This window comes from Solanum dulcamara, chromosome 12, assembly GCF_947179165.1.
Source record: "Solanum dulcamara chromosome 12, daSolDulc1.2, whole genome shotgun sequence".
Taxonomy (NCBI): domain Eukaryota; kingdom Viridiplantae; phylum Streptophyta; class Magnoliopsida; order Solanales; family Solanaceae; genus Solanum; species Solanum dulcamara.
The window spans coordinates 45,158,184-45,167,755 of NC_077248.1; the positions used below are offsets into that span (position 1 = coordinate 45,158,184).

At 30.7% G+C, this 9,572-nt stretch overlaps 1 long non-coding RNA gene across 1 annotated transcript; it reads left to right on the forward strand.

Annotated features, from left to right (window-relative positions):
* Positions 1-6,412: 6,412 nt before the first annotated feature.
* LOC129877722 (uncharacterized) lies at positions 6,413-8,623 on the forward strand. The gene is made up of 2 exons (XR_008763595.1): positions 6,413-7,064; positions 8,461-8,623. It is a non-coding gene; the product is annotated as an uncharacterized LOC129877722 (long non-coding RNA).
* The last annotated feature ends 949 nt before the right edge of the window (positions 8,624-9,572 follow it).

The window sequence follows — 9,572 nt, forward strand, 5'->3', positions numbered from 1 at the left end:
ACTCAAATCTACATAATTTTTTCACTTCCAATAAGTTCCCTTTCGGATAAACAAACTGCATCATTATTATTACTATATATTATTAAAAACTAAATCAAAGAAAATACTAAATATTGATATAATTAAATTTATACATGATGATTTGAATATCATTAAAAAAAATGAATTCAACTAAATTAAAAAATTATTTCAAAAATTAAAACATAAAATAATAGTGCATAAAACGTAAAAAAAAGTTGTGTTAAAATAAAGAATAAGAATTTATTGTGTTATTTTAAAAATAAGAATTTTAAGAATTTTATTGTGTTATTTTAATTATAAGAATTTTAAGAAATCTATTCTTCATTATTTTTATACGTTAGTCTTAAATAGTTTAAATATTTTGAAATAAGATAATATTGAGAATTTGAATAAATAAAAAATTAATTTTTAAATCAAATTAGTAAAATTCAATTAAATTTGAGTTAGGAGTATTTTTAGACCAAAAAGTGATATAAGAGATATCTTTGAACCAAAAATAAAGGTGAGGGGTATTTTTAGACTAAAAGATGTGTTGACACCCAATTTTGACCAACTCATAACTACTTTTCGGATTGCTATCTTAATAGATAGACATTTCTCAAAAAATATTTCTTTATTAAGTAAGTGAGTTTATATTTAGTTTAACCAATAAATCGTATACTTTGGCATTCATAATTTATAATATTTTTGCTATTTATTAATATTATTACTATTATCTTTATTTTTTAAATAACAAGCTTCATACGTTCAAATATTTTTACGTTTCTATTTAGTATAGATTATGTATATGTGTGTATTTTTTTTATATGTAAAATATTACTTAATTAAGTTTATTATTATATATATATATATATATTAATACATCTTATATACATATGCATATAAAAAGTTATTACTTAATTAAGTTTATTATATATTTTACTTAATTATATTAATATATATATTATACATCTATTTTAGTACGTACTATATATATACGTGCATTATATATATATGGTTGTTTACTTTACATATAAAGTTATTATTTGATAAATTTATGATCTACCTGTTATGTAAATGGATGTCAAATTTATCATGTGGGACCCACCCACTTAGAAAATGAGTGGACTAACCACTTGGGCAAATTGCCCACTTACTAGCTTCCTAAATCTTCCTATATAAAGATCAGTGTAACGGAAAAATAATAGACAGACAGATATAGAATAAGAAAACATACTGCTCTCTGTTCTCCTCTTTTCTTTTCTCCTTCTTTTATATTTGCCAAGTTATTTTATATCATAACACGTTATCAGCACGAGGCTCCGGCTAATTTTTCAAGGTAACAAAAGTGGTAAGAGTTTTACTTAATTTTATTTTTATAAAATGACAAATATTTCCAAAATTGAATTTGTTGTTTTGGATATCTCTGGAAAAGATTACTCCTCATGGGCACTAGATGCCGAAATTCATCTTGAATCGATGGGTCTGGCAGACACCATCAAAGATGATAACACGGCATCTAGTCAAGACCGTGCAAAAGCTATGATTTTCCTCCGCCACCATCTTGACGAGGGTCTTAAATTACAATATCTTACATTAAAAGATCCCTTGAAATTGTGGAAAAATTTAAAAGAAAGGTATGACCACCTGAAGTTGGTCATGCTTCCACAAGCACGTTATGACTGGTTAAATCTGAGACTGATGGACTTTAAAAATATAACTGAATATAATTCTGCTTTATTTAGAATTATAGCTCAGTTAACTTTATGCGGAGATGAAATCACGGAATAAGATAAATTTGAAAAAACATACTCCACATTTCCACCCGCGAATATGCTCCTGCAGCAGCAATATCGCGAAAAAGGCTTTAAAAAATATTCTGAATTACTTTCTCACCTTCTTATTGCTGAAAGACATAATGAATTATTAATGAAAAATCATGATAGTCGGCCAGTTGGTTCTTTGCCACTCCCTGAAGTGAATCAGGCAAATTCTAACCAACGAGAAAGAGGTCATGACCCCAGTCGTGGTCGTAGTCAAAGAAGAAATTTTAATCATGATGCTCAGCTGGCACCGAGAAATAACCAGCAATATAAAAGGCAGGGTAAAAAGCCAGAAGCTTTATCGAAGAATAATTCAGAAACAATATGTCATAGATATGGAGGTGTGGGGCACTGGTCGCGGATTTGCCGGTCATCAAAATGCTTGGTTCAGCTATATCAGGCATCGTTAAAGAGGGCAAAAAATAATCCAGAGACAAATTTTATCTTTGAGGACAATATTGAGCCCATGCATCTGGATGTAGCTGATTTCTTTAATTTTCCAGAAGTAAATATGAATGTTGATAAGCCCGATAATATTTAAATAATTCTCTTTGTTGTTGTATGTATTAAATATTATCTTTGTATTTTTCTAGCTCAATGTAATGAAATAAAACTTTGTATAATAAATCAGGTATTAATTATAATATTTACTTTCTTTTTTTTTGAAGAAAAATATGGAAATGCCTCAAATTTTATTTGGATCAATGATCAATCAAGAAGATATTTGTGTAATTGATAGTGGAACAACCCATGCTATATTTAAAGACGAGAAATATTTTTTCGATTTACTTAGAAGAAAAGCTAATGTAACTACAATTTCTGGTAATTCAAAAATGATAGAAGGCTCCGGAAGAGCTACTATAATTCTGCCTAAGGGGACAAAAATTGTTATAGAAGATGCACTATTTTCTTCTAAATCCCCAAGAAACTTATTAAGTTTTAAAGATATCCGCAGAAATGGATATCATGTTGAGACATTAAATAAAATGAATATTGAATATCTTGGTATAACCAAGAGTGTCTTAGGCCAGAAATATATTTTGGAAAAATTACCAACTCTGTCATCTGGCCTATATTATGCAAAAATTAGTGCAATTGAAGCACATATGATCGTAAACCAGAAGTTTACTGATTCAAATATATTTGTGCTATGACATGATCGAATAGGTCATCCTGGATCAATAATAATGAGACGAATTCTTGAAAATTCAACTGGACATCCGTTAAAGAACCTGAAGATTATTACAAATGATGAATTTTCATGTGTTGCTTGTTATCAAGGCAAATTAATTGCCAGACCATCGATCCTGAAGGTTGGCATCGAATCTCCAGGCTTTTTAGAGCGTATACATGGAGATATATGTGGACCTATTCATCCACCTAGTGGATTGTTTAGATATTTTATGGTCCTAATGGATGCATCATCTAGATGGTCTCATGTGTGCCTGTTATCATCTCGCAACCTGGCATTTGCAAAGTTGTTAGCACAAATAATAAGATTGAGAGCGCAATTCCCAGATTATCCAATTAAGGCCATTCGCCTTGATAATGCTGGAGAATTTACATCCCAAGCATTTAATGATTATTGCTTATCAATTGGGATAAAAATTGAACATCCTATTGCTCATGTTCATACTCAAAATGGCCTTGCAGAGTCATTTATAAAGCGCCTACAATTGATAGCAAGACCTCTACTAATGAAAACAAAATTGCCAATTACATTTTGGGGTCATGCTATTTTACATGCAGCAGCACTTGTACGTCTCAGACCGACACATTATAATAAATACTCTCCGTCGCAATTAGTATTTGGTCATGAACCAAATATAGCTCATTTAAGATTTTTTGGTTGTGCGGTATACGTGCCTGTAGCACCACCACAACGTACAAAAATGGGCCCTCAACGAAGGTTGGGAATATATGTTGGGTTTGACTCACCCTCCATAATTCGATACCTTGAACCGTTGACTAGAGATTTATTCACTGCTCGATTTGCAGATTGTCGATTTGATAAAACAATTTTCCCGCCATTAGAGGGAGAGAAAAAGAAACCCGAAAAAGAAAAAGAAATTGCGTGGAAAGTTTCATCACTATCATATTTTGATCCACGTACCCGCACATGTGAACAGGAGGTCCAGAAGATCATCCACTTGCAGAAAATAGCAAATCAAATGCCAGATGCATTTACTGATTTGAAACGGATAACTAAGTCACATATCCCTGCAGTGAATGTACCTATCCGGATTGATGTCCCAAAAGGACCATCTACAAGTATCATAGCTTCTGAATCCCAAACACGCTAGAAGCGTGGTAGACCATTTGGTTCAAAGGATAAAAATCCTAGAAAGAGAAGCGTGAGAAATAATAAAGATGATACTACAATAGAACCTCCTGAAGAAGGCCACGATTTGAGTAATCTTGATATTCCTGAAGAAATCAGTGAATCCGAGACTCAAGTGAATGAAGAACTTTCAATAAGTTCTTTCGGTGATGAGATAAAATTAGATCGATCTAAAATCACGGTTGATAATGTTTTTGCATATAATGTTGCACTTAACCTCATGCAAGATAGTGAAAGTCTTGAGCCTAAATCCGTCGAAGAATGTCGACGTAGATGTGATTGGCCAGAATGGCAAAAGACAATTCAATCAGAATTAGACTCACTTGCTAAACATGAGGTTTTTGGACCTGTAGTCCAAACCCCTGAAGGTGTAAAACCAGTTGGCTATAAATGGGTTTTTGTTAGAAAACGAAATGAGAGAAATGAAATTGTAATATATAAGGCACGCCTTGTTGCACAAGGATTCTCTGAAAGACCCGGAGTCAACTATGAAGAAACATATTCACCGGTTATGGATGGAATAACATTTCGATATCTCATCAGTTTAGCTGTACATAAAAATCTTGAAATACACCTAATGGATGTGGTTGCAGCTTACCTTTATGGTTCACTTGATAATGAAATTTACATGAAAATCCCAGAAGGATTAAAATTGCCTGAAGCATGCAAAAAGTCTCGGGAAGTATACTCAATAAAACTCCAAAGATCATTATATGGTTTAAAACAATCAGGGCGTATGTGGTATAATCGTCTCAGTGAGTACTTGATAAATGAAGGCTATATAAATGATGTCATTTGTCCATGTGTTTTTATTAAGAAAACGGAATCAGAGTTTGTGATACTCGTCGTTTATGTTGATGACATAAATCTCATTGGAACTCCTGAAGAGGTCCAAAAGGCGATTGAATATCTAAAGAAAGAATTTGAAATGAAAGATCTTGGAAAGACAAAACTTTGTCTAGGCCTGCAAATTGAACATTTAGCAAACGAACTTTTTGTCCATCAATCTGCCTACACTGAAAAGATCTTAAAAAGATTCTACATGGACAAAACACATCCATTAAGTACTCCAATGATTGTTCGATCACTTGAAGTGGAAAAAGATCAATTTCGACCTCCAGGAGAGGATGAAGAAATTCTTGGTCCTGAAGTACCATATCTCAGTGCTATTGGTGCACTTATGTATCTTGCTAACGCAACTAGGCCTGATATAACATTTTCTGTTAATTTGCTAGCAAGGTATAGTTCTTCCCCAACGCGAAGGCATTGGAACGGTATCAAACACATTTTGCGATACCTGAAGGGTACGATTGATATGATTTTGTTTTATACTAACAAAGGTTGCGCAGACCTTATTGGTTATGCAGATGCAGGTTATTCGAAGACAATGCCGCGTGCATAGCTCAATTGAAAGGTGGTTTCATAAAAGGAGACAGAACGAAACATATTTCACCAAAATTATTCTTCACACATGATCTTCAGAAGAATGGTGATATTGATGTACAACAAATTCGTTCAAGTGATAATCTTGCAGATTTATTCACAAAGGCATTACCAACATCAACTTTTGAGAAATTAAGATATAAAGTTGGAATGCGCCGTCTCCAAAATATCAAATGAAGCTTTCATCAGGGGGAGTAAAATACGCGTTGCACTCTTTTTTCCTTAACCAAGGTTTTATCCCACTGGGTTTTCCTGGTAAGGTTTTTAATGAGGCAGCACTCAAGGCGTATTACCAAATATGTATATATATTTTTTTATACATGGACATCCAAGGGGGAGTGTTATGTAAATGGATGTCAAATTTATCATGTGGGACCCACCCACTTAGAAAATGAGTGGACTAACCACTTGGGCAAATTGCCCACTTACTAGCTTCCTAAATCTTCCTATATAAAGATCAGTGTAACGAAAAAATAATAGACAGACAGATATAGAATAAGAAAACATACTGCTCTCTGTTCTCCTCTTTTCTTTTCTCCTTCTTTTATATTTGCCAAGTTATTTTATATCATAACACTACCAATATATATTGATTATTAATTAGATGTTAATTTATATAATTATTTAAATTATAGTCATTTTTATCCAATTTATTTAATTCTAACCAAAAAATTTTCAATTCTAGCCTAATTAAATTTAACATGACTTAATTTTAAATCCTAAACTAATGATCACAACCATATATTACATCTTGATCAATGATCGTAATTAATTATATTATTTTCCTTACTTTTAATTACCCACACCTCAAATTCCCTAATTTTTGGACTCTCTCTTTCTCACAGCCGACCTCCCTCTTCTCTCTTCTTCATCTCTTTCTTCCTACCAAAAACCACCATTGAGGCACTCCCTCACCACACAGAACCACCAACAAAGACCAAGATCAACAGCGCCGGCGAGGTCATCTTCCTCACGTCGTCTAACACCACCTTCATCGTGTCAGTTTTTCGATCTGAGCTCCGATTGTCATGTTACCGGAGCTTCACGTTAGCAGCAGCAACAATGGAGCGGGCGACCTCCACGGTCTAGCATCCCGCCTCCACAGTCGCGCCGCTGCTACTTCTCCTTCGAACAACACCACCAAACGACCCCTGACGCCCTGCTCTCATCTCTCTCTCCACAGAAAACAACAAAACCAAACAACGACGACACCACAACTGTCCAGGCCTGACCAACGAGACTATTGAGGCCGAGTTTGTTTTGTCAAAAACCGATATTGTTCGGATACTTGTAAGTTGAGGATGTTTAATTTGGAGCAACTAAAGAGAAGAGCTGCCTTTGTCCTTATTGATGGTGTGGGTGATGTCTCTCTGTCAAGATTTGTTTATAAAATTCCACTTCAATTGGCCAAATATCAGATCATTCTTGCTAAAGACGGATCTTACAGATCTGTCCAGGTTTTGTTCATTCATCAGAAATTCAACATTTTAGATTTATTATAGGCTGTTGATTTTGTTCAAACTCATTATTTCGTTTGGTGATTATTTTGCTTCATATTTTGTTAATGTTCCTCCGTTTTAGAGCCGTTTGGAGGAGCATTTGAATTTTGTTGAAAATAAGTGTTTTGAATTTTAGTTTTAAAAGAATAAAAATGATAGTTTGGAAATTTAGTTAAAATATAAGGAATATAAAAATAATTTTCATGGTCAAACAAAATTACTTTAAGTAATTAGAAAAAGAAAGTTAGAAATGCTTACTTTTTATTTTTGACGGACTTTAAGAACTTTATGACTTAAAGTTAGAATTAGACAAACATATTCAAAAACTAAAAAGGGCTCTAAGTTGATTTTGACCAATTTAAAGCCCATCCAAACGGCTCTTAATTGGCTTCAAGTCTGTCTGTTCATATTTGATATCTTGAATAAGGAATTGGTTAGTCGGTCATCTTATCATATTTCACTTTCTTGACTGATTCATTAGTTTATTGAAATTAAAATTAGAATAAATTGTGTATTTAGCTTAATTGTGGTGTAATTTTATTTTGTTAATTAATTATCCAATTATGAAGTTTAATTATGGTAAGATGCAATATTTCTTGATCAATTTTTCTTTTCATAGTATGTATAATTGATATTCTTAAATTTTGAATAACTCTAAACCTAATTTCTTTGAATTCTCAATTATTTTTATTATATTAAATATTACTTTATTTTTGTCTATAATCGATTATTTTCTTTTTTTTATAATTATTGATACTGAGTCTCTCTTGGCATAATTTTTTGATTTTTGAAACATCGTTTTGAATAATTTCAGATCAAATCTTGGAAAATAGATGTTGTTTGATTTTATTGACAAAACTTTGAAAATTTTGTTATTTTTTTTTGGAGATTAATAGCCCTCTCACGGACTTATTTGGCAGAGTTTGAATTTTCCAGCTGTTTTGTTGATTTTCTGGACGCTATCACTTATTTTTTATAAGTATAAATTAATAGCCTATTTTTTTTCTTTGGAAAGACACTAAAAGAACACACAAACAGGTAAAGTAAAGAAAGAAAAGTAAAAAAGACATCTCTACTTTCATTTCTAAAAATACCTCAAACAAAAACAAAAAAAAAGAGTTTCTAGCATCCTTTAATATTCTATTTCTAGCTTAACATCACGGTTCAAATTTTTTATTTACTTATCTTTCCTAACTAAAGTATTCAAGTTAGTCCCAAACTTTTTTTATATGTTAGTTTATTTATTTTTAAAAATGTTCTTGCCTTGTTTGTTTTATTGAAGTAAAATTATATAATCATGTTATAACTATGTATTATTTGTATGATGCTTGTATTTTTTTTTATTGTTTAACAGAGTTTGGACTTCAAAGTTCAAGACATGAAGAGCTCATTTGGAACAGGATTCGGATAGTTTTAGTTCTTGTTTTATTATTTCTATTTGTCTATTATTCTTTCTTAATTATTTTTGGCTTGTAATAATAAATTTTGTATATAATAAAAAGGAGAAAATACACGGAGAGGGAATATACTTGCTACTTGCTTATTTATTTTTTTGGTTTATCATATAGTTATGTTTGTGTTTGGGATACATGTTTACCTGATCTAGTTATAATATTCATATCCATATACTTAGGCTCATTTATTTGCGATATAAGTATTTCATTGTTTACAAGATGCTTGCTTTAATAAAAATAAAAATAAAATAAAATAAAATGATTTAAGGTTATTTATTAAATATCGTTTATCATCATATACGTTTCAAAATAATTTGCCTATTTTATATGTGCTATCTTTGTTTTTTTTAAAAAAAAAATAAATTTCATTAGAGTAATTGTTTTGATGATTATCTTACATTATAACTTGGCTTTTTAATTTGAAATCATGCTTATAGTTTCAAACAATAATTTTGTCATATTAACTATTTAGACATTATATATGTAGGATCTACTAAATAATTTTGAATATGATGATTTAATCGTATTTAGATTTGAATACCCTTTCATATAGAAATCATGCTCATAAAATTTTATAATTTTAATATATTATGTCTATATACATTTTAATTAATATTTTTCAACATGTTAATCATATAGAAATCATGTTCATAGGATTTTATTTTAATATCATATATCAAATCATGTCTATAGAACTTAATGAATATATTACTAATTATAAATCATATTCAAATTTTAGCATGTTATTAATATGTAATGAATATTTTTCAGAAGGTTACTTTAAGCAAAAAATTATGTCTATAGATTAAAATTGACTTAGTTAATTAATCATGCCTAAATATTGGTGACATCTATTCTTGTCAATTTAGATATCATATTCATAGGATTAAATTTAATATTTTCAGCATTTTAATATGTATAGAAATCATTTTCATAGGATTTTAATAAATACTTATTATGTTAATATACATACATACATACATATATATATATAACGATCCATTAGGTCGTT